We start from the raw sequence: 8,522 nt of genomic DNA on the forward strand, positions 1-8,522 counted from the left end.
TTGTGTATTTGGTGTTTCTTCTATCCGTTTGACCTACGGCTTTCCATACGCCCTCTTGACATTGCCTAAAGACTACCTAATCATCTACGGATGGTTTCAGAAGGCATAGAAGCCAATTCCAAAGTCCGTTTGCGTTTTTCCGTAGAAAAACGCAACCGGATTTGACCTACGGCTTGTGTATTTGGCGTTTCTTCTATCCGTTTGACCTACGGCTTGCCATATGTGCTCTTGACATTGACTAAAGACTACCTAATAGTCTACGGATGGTTTCAATAAGCATAGAAGCCATTTCGGAAGTCCGTTTGCGTTTTTCCGTAGAAAAACACAACCGGATTTGACCTACGGCTTGTGTATTTGGCGTTTCTTATATTCGTTTGACCTACGGCTTTCTATACGCGCTCTTGATATTGCCTAAAGACTACCTTATCGTCTACGGATGGTTTTAGAAGGCATAGAAGCCATTTCCAAACTCTGTTTGCGTTTTTCCGTAGAGAAAGGCAAAAGGATTTGACCTACGGCTTGTGTATTTGGTGTTGATTCTATCCGTTTGACCTATGGCTTGCAATACGCGCTCTTGACATTGCCTTAAGACTACCTAATCGTCTACGGATGGTTTCAGAAGGCATAGAAGCCATTTGCGAAGTCCGTTTGCGTTTTTCCGTAGAAAAACGCAATCGGATTTGACCTACGGCTTGTGTATTTGGCGTTTCTTCTATCTGTTTGACCTACGGCTTGCCATACGCGCTCTTGACATTGCCTAAAGACTACCTAATCGTCTACGGATGATTTCAGCAGGCATAGAAGCCATTTCGGAAGTCCGTTTGCGTAGAGAAACGCAATCGGATTTGACGTACGGCTTGTGTATTTGATGTTTCTTCTCTCCGTTTGACCTACGGCTTTCCATACGTGCTCTTGACATTGCCTAAACACTACCTAATTATCTACAGATGGTTTGAGTAGGCATAGAAGCCATTTCCAAAGTCTGTTTGTGTTTTTTCGTAGAAAACCGCAATCGGATTTGACCTACGGCTTGTGTAGTTGACGTTAATTCAAACCCATTGACCTACGGCTTGCAATACACGCTCTTGACATTGATTTAAGACTACTTATTGAACTATGGATGGTTTGGGTATAGATAGAAGCCATTTCCAAAGTCCGTTTGCGTTTTTCCCTAGAAAAACACAATCGGATTTGACCTACAGCTTGTGTATTTGGCGTTTCTTCTATCCGTTTGACCTGCGGCTTTCCATACGCGCTCTTGACATTGCCTAAGATTACCTAATCATCTATGGATGGTTTAAAAAGGCATAGAAGCCATTTCCGAAGTCCGTTTGCGTTTTTCCGTAGAGAAACGCAATCGGATTTGACCTACGGCTTGTGTATTTGGCGTTTCTTCTCTCCGTTTGACCTACAGCTTGCCATACTTGCTCTTGATATTTTCTAAAGACTACCTAATCGTCTACCGATGATTTGAGTAGGCATAGAAGCCATTTCCGAAGTCCCTTTGCGTTTTTTCGTAGAAAACCGCAACAGGATTTGACCTACGGCTTGTGTAGTTGACGTTAATTAAAACCCATTGACCTACGGCTTGCAATACACACTCTTGAAATTTTTTTAAGACTACTTAATGAACTACGGATGGTTTCGCTATGGATAGAAGCCATTTCCGAAGTTCGTTTGCATTTTTCCGTAGAAAAACGCAACCGGATTTGACCTACGGCTTGTGTATTTGGCGTTTCTTCTATCCGTTTTACCTACGGCTTGCCATACGCGCTCTTGACATTGCCTAAAGACTACCTAATCGTCTACGGATGGTTTCAGAAGGCATAGAAGCCATTTCCGAAGTCCGTTTGAGTTTTTCCGTAGAAAAACGCAACCGGATTTGACCTACGGCTTGTGTATTTCGCGTTTCTTCTATCCGTTTGACCTACGGATTTCCATACGTGCTCTTGACATTGCCTAAAGACTACCTAATTGTCTACGGATAGTTTCAGAAGGCATAGAAACCATTTCCGAAGTCCGTTTCCGTTTTTTCGTAGAAAAACGTAACTGGATTTGACCTACGTCTTGTGTAGTTGACGTTTCTTCTATCCGTTTGACCTACGGCTTGCCATACGCCCTCTTGAAATTGCCTAAAGACTACCTAATCGTCTACGAATGGTTTCGGAAGGCATAAAAGCCATTTCCGAAGTTCGTTTGCCTTTTTCCGAAAAAAACGCAATCGGATTTGACCTACGGCTTGCGTATTTGGTGTTTCTTCTATCCGTTTGACCTACGACCTGCCATACGCACTCTTGAATTTGCCTAAAGACTACCTAATCGTCTACAGATGATTGAAGTAGGCATAGAAGCAATTTCCGAAGTCCGTTTGCGTTTTTCCGTAGAAAAACGCAACCGGATTTGACCTACGGCTTGTGTATTTGGCGTTTCTTCTATCCGTTTGACCTACGACTTGCCATACGCGCTCTTGACATTGCCTAAAGACTACCTAATCGTCTACGGATGGTTTCAAAAGGCGTAGAAGCCATTTCCGAAGTCTGTTTGCATTTTTCCGTAGAGAAACGCAACCGGATTTGACCTACGGCTTGTGTATTTGGCGTTTCTGCTATCCGTTTGACCTACGGCTCTCCATACGTGCTCTTGACCTACGGATGGTTTCAGAAGTCATAGAAGCCATTTCCGAAGTCCGTTTCAGTTTTTCCATAGAAAAACGCAACCGGATTTGACCTACGGTTTGTGTATTTGGCGTTTCTTCTATCCGTTTGACCTACGGCTTGTCATACGCGCTCTTGACATAGCCTAAAGACTACCTAATTGTCTACGGATGGTTTCAATAGGCATAGAAGCCATTTCGGAAGTCTGTTTGCGTTTTTTCGTAGAAAAACGCAACCGATTTAACCTACGGCTTGTGTATTTGGCGCTTCTTCTATCCGTTTGACCTACGGCTTGCTATACGCGCTCTTAAAATTACCTAAAGACTACCTAATCGTCTACGGATGGTTTTAGAAGGCATAGAAGCCATTTCCGAAGTGCGTTTGCGTTTTTCCGTAGAGAAACGCAACCCGATTTGACCTACGGCTTGTGTATTTGGCGTTTCTTCTATGCGTTTGACCTACGGCTTGCCATAGGCACTATTCACTTTGCCCAAAGATGACCTTATCATCTACGGATGGTTTCAATAGACATAGAAGCCATTTCGTAACTCCGTTTGCGTTTTTTCGTAGAAAAACGCAACCGATTTGACCTACGGCTTGTGTATTTGGCGTTTCTTCTATCCATTTGACCTACGGCTTGTGTATTTGACGTTTCTTCTCTCCGTTGGACCTACGGCTTGCCATACGTGCTCTTGACATTGCCTAAACACTACCTAATCGTCTACCGATGGTTTGAGTAGGCATAGAAGCCATTTCCGAAGTCCGTTTGTGTTTTTTCGTAGAAAACCGCAACCGGATTTGACCTACGGCATGTGTAGTTGACGTTAATTCAAACCCATTGACGTACGGCTTGAAATACACGCTCTTGACATTACTTTAACACTACTTTATGAACTTACGGATGGTTTCAATTGGCATACAAGCCATTTCGGAAGTCCGTTTGCGTTTTTCCGTAGAAAAACGCAACCGGATTTGACCTACGGCTTGTGTATTTGGAGTTTCTGCTATCCGTTTGACCTACGGCTTTCTATACGCGCTCTTGAAATTGCCTATAGACTATCTAATCGTCTACGGATGGTTTTAGAAGGCATAGAAGCCATTTCCTAACTCCGTTTGCGTTTTTCCGTAGAGAAACGTAACCGGATTTGACCTACGGCTTGTGTATTTGGCGTTTCTTTTATCCGTTTGACCTACGGCTTTCCATACGGGCCCTTGACATTGCCTAAAGACTACATAATTGTCTACGGATGGTTTCAGAAGGCATAGAAGCCATTTTCGAAGTCCGTTTGCGTTTTTCCGTATAAAAACGCAACAGGATTTGACCTACGGCTTGTGTATTTGTTGTTTCTTCTATTCATTTTACCTACGGCTTGCCATTCGCGCTCTTGACATTGCCTCAAGACTACCTAATCGTCTACGGATGGTTTCAATAGGCATAGAAGCCATTTCGGAAGTCCGTTTGCGTTTTTCCGTAGAAAAATGCAACCGGATTTGACCTACGGCTTATGTATTTGGCGTTTCTTCTATCCGTTTGACCTACGGCTTGCTATACGCGCTCTTGACATTGCCTAAAGACTACCTTATCATCTACGGATGGTTTAAGAACGCATAAAAGCCATTTTCGAGCTCCGTTTGCGTTTTTCCGTAGAGAAACGCAACGAGATTGGACCTACGGCTTGTGTATTTAGCGTTTCTTCTATCCGTTTGTCCTACGGCTTGCCATACGTGCTCTTGACATTGCCTTAAAACTACCTAATCATCTATGGATGGTTACAGAGGGCATAGAAGCCATTTTCGAAGTCCGTTTGCATTTTTTCGTAGAAAAACGCAACAGGATTTGACCTACAGCTTGTGTATTTGGCGTTTCTTCTATCCGTTTGACCTACGGCTTTCCATACGTGCTCCTGACATTGCCTAAAGACTACCCAATTGTCTACGGATAGTTTCAGAAGGCATAGAAACCATTTCCGAAGTCCGTTTCCGTTTTTTCGTAGAAAAACGTAACTGGATTTGACCTACGGCTTGTGTAGTTGACGTTAATTCAAACCCATTGACCTACGGCTTGCCATACACGCTCTTAACATTGCTTTAGGACTAATTAATGAACTATGTATGGTTTCGATATGGATAAAAGCCATTTCCGAAGTCCGTTTGCGTTTTTCCGTAGAAAAACGCAATCAGATTTGACCTACGGCTTCTGTATTTGGCGTTTCTTCTATCCGTTTGACCTACGGCTGTCCATACGTGCTCTTGACATTGCGTAAAGACTACCTAATCGTCTACGGATCGTTTCAGAAGCCATAGAAGCCATTTTTGAAAACCGTTTGCGTTTTTTCATAGAAAAACGCAACCGGATTTGACCTACGGCTTGTGTATTTTGCGTTTCTTCTATCCGTTTGACCTACGGCTTGCTATACGCGCTCTCAAAATTTCCTAAAGACTACCTTATCGTCTATGGATGGTTTTAGAAGGCATAGAAGCCATTTCCGAAGTCCGTTTGCGTAGAGAAACGCAATTGGTTTTGACCTACGGCTTGTGTATTTGGCATTTCTTCTATCCGTTTGACCTACGGCTTGCAGTACGTGCTCTTGACATTGCCTTACGACTACCTAATCGTCTACGGATGGTTTCAGAAGGCATAGAAGCCATTTGCGATGTCCGTTTTTGTTTTTCCGTAGAAAAACGCAACCAGATTTGTCCTACGGCTTGTGTATCTGCCATTTCTTCTATCTGTTTGACCTACGGCTTTCCATACACGCTCTTCACATTGCCTAAAGACTACCTAATCCTCTACGGATGATTTCAGAAGGCATAGAAGCTATTTCTGAAGTCCGTTTGCGTAGAGAAACGCAATCGGATTTGACCTACGGCTTGTGTATTTGACGTTTCTTCTCTCCGTTTGACCTACGGCTTGCCATACGCGCTCTCGACATTGCCTAAACACTACCTAATCATCTACCGATGGTTTGAGTAGGCATAGAAGCCATTTCTGAACTCCGTTTGTGTTTTTTCGTAGAAAACCGCAAACGGATTCGACATACGGCTTGTGTAGTTGACGTTAATTCAAACCCATTGACGTACAGCTTGCAATACACCCTCTTGACATTACTTTAACACTACTTTATGAACTACGGATGGTTAAAAAGGGATAGAAGTCATTTCCGAAGTCCGTTTGTATTTTTCCGTAGAAAAACGCAACCGGATTTGACCTACGGCTTGTGTATTTGGCGTTTCTTCTATCTGTTTGACCTACGGCTTGCTATACGCGCTCTTGAAATTGCCTAAAGACTACCTAATCATCTACGAATGGTTTTAGAACGCATAGAAGCCATTTCCGAGCTCCGTTTGCGTTTTTCCGTAGAGAAACGCAACCGGATTTGACCTACAGTTTGTGTATTTAGCGGTTCTTCTATCCGTTTGACCTACGGCTTGCTATACGCGCTCTTGACATTTCCTTAGGACTACCTAATCATCTACGGATGCTTTCAGAAGGCATAGAAGCCATTTGCGAAGTCCGTTTGCGTTTTCCCGTAGAAAAACGCAACCGGATTTGACCTACGGCTTGTGTATCTGGCATTTCTTCTATCTGTTTGACCTACGGCTTGCCATACGCGCTCTTGACATTGCCTAAATACTACCTAATCGTCTACGGATGATTTCAAAAGTCATAGAAGCCACTTCCGAAGTCCGTTTGCGTAGAGAAACGCAATCAGATTTGACCTACGGCTTGTGTTTTTGACGTTTCTTCTCTCCGTTTGACCTACGGCTTGCCATACGCGCTCTTGACATTGCCTAAACATTACCTAATCGTCTACCGATGGTTTGAGTAGGCATAGAAGCCATTTCTGAAGTCCGTTTGTGTTTTTTCGTAGAAAACCGCAACCGTATCTGACCTACGGCTTGTGTAGTTGACGTTAATTCAAACCCATTGACCTACGGCTTGCCATACACGCTCTTGACATTTCTTTAGGACTACTTAATGAACTACGGATGGTTTCGGTATGGATAGAAGCCATTTCCGAAGTCCATTTGCGTTTTTCCGTAAAAAAACGCAACCGGATTTGACCTACGGCTTGTGTATTTGGCGTTTCTTCTATCCGTTTGACCTACGGCTTTCCATACGCGATCTTGGCATTGCCTAAAGACTACCTAATCGTCTGCGGATGGTTTCCAAAGACATAGAAGCCATTTTCAAAGTCCGTTTGCGTTTTTCCGTAGAAAAACGCAACAGGATTTGACCTATGGCTTGTGTATTTGGCGTTTCTTCTATCCGTTTTACCTACGGCTTGCCAAACGCGCTCTTGACATTGCCTCAAGACTACCTAATCGTCTACGGATGGTTTCAATACGCATAGCAGCCATTTCGGAAGTCCGTTTGCGTTTTTCCGTAGAAAAATGCAACCGGATTTGACCTACGGCTTGTGTATTTGGCTTTTCTTCTATTCGTTTCACCTACGGATTGCTATACACGCTCTTGAAATTGCCTAAAGAGTACCTAATCGTCTACGGATGGTTTTAGAAGGCATAACAGCCATTTCGGAGCTCCGTTTGCGTTTTTCCGTAGAGAAACGCAACCAGATTTGACCTACGGCTTGTGTATTTGGCGTTTCTTCTATCCGTTTGACCTACGGCATGCCATACCCGCTCTTGACATTGCCTGAAGACTACCTAATCGTCTTCGGATGGTTTCAGAAGGCATAGAAGCCATTTCCGAAGTCCGTTTGCGTTTTTCCGTTAAAAAACGCAACCGGATTTGACCTACAGCTTGTGTATCTGGCATTTCTTCTATCTGTTTTACCTACGGCTTGCCATACGCGCTCTTGACATTGCCTAAAGACTACCTAATCGTCTACGGATGATTTCAGAAGGCATATAAGCCATTTCCGAAGTCCGTTTGCGTAGAGAAACGCAATTGGTTTTGACCTACAGCTTGTGTATTTGACGTTTCCTCTCTCCTTTTGACCTACGGCTTGCCATACGGACCCTTAACACTGCCTCAACACTATCTAATCGTCTACCGATGGTTTGAGTAGGCATAGAAGCCATTTCCGAAGTCCGTTTGTGTTTTTCGTAGAAAACCGCAATCGGATTTGACCTACGGCTTGTGTAGTTGACGTTAATTCAAACCCATTGACCTACGGCTTGCAATACACGCTCTTTACATTGCTTTAAGACTACTTTATGAACTACGGATGGTTTCAATAGGCATAGAAGCCATTTCGGAAGTCCGTTTGCGTTTTTCCGTAGAAAAACGCAACCGGATTGGACCTACGGCTTGTGTATTTGGCATTTTTTCTATCCGTTTAACCTACGGCTTTCTATACACGCTCTTGAAATTGCCTATAGACTACCTAATCGTCTACGGATGGTTTTAGAAGGCATAGAAGCCATTTCCAAACACCGTTTACGTTTTTCCGTAGAGAAACGCAACCGGATTTGACCTACGGCTTGTGTATTTGGCGTTTCTTCTATCCGTTTGACCTACGGCTTGCCATACGCGCTCTTGAAATTGCTTAAGACTACCTTATCATCTATGGATGGTTTCAAAAAACATAGAAGCCATTTCCGAAGTCCGTTTGCGTTTTTCCGTAGAGAAACGTAATCGGATTTCACCTACGGCTTGTGTATTTGGCGTTTTTTCTCTCCGTTTGACCTACGCTTGCCATACGCGCTCTTGACATTGCCTCCAGACTACCTAATCGTCTACGGATGGTTTCAGAAGGCATAGAAACTATTTCTGAAGTCCGTTTGCGTTTTTCCGTAGAAAAACGCAACAGGATTTGACCTACGGCTTGTGTATTTGGCGTTTCTTCTATCCGTTTGACCTACGGCTTCCCATACATGCTCTTCAAATTGCCTAAAGACTAC

The sequence above is a fragment of the Adiantum capillus-veneris genome, chromosome 19, assembly GCF_014529385.1.
Source record: "Adiantum capillus-veneris isolate H3 chromosome 19, ASM1452938v2, whole genome shotgun sequence".
Classification (NCBI taxonomy): domain Eukaryota; kingdom Viridiplantae; phylum Streptophyta; class Polypodiopsida; order Polypodiales; family Pteridaceae; genus Adiantum; species Adiantum capillus-veneris.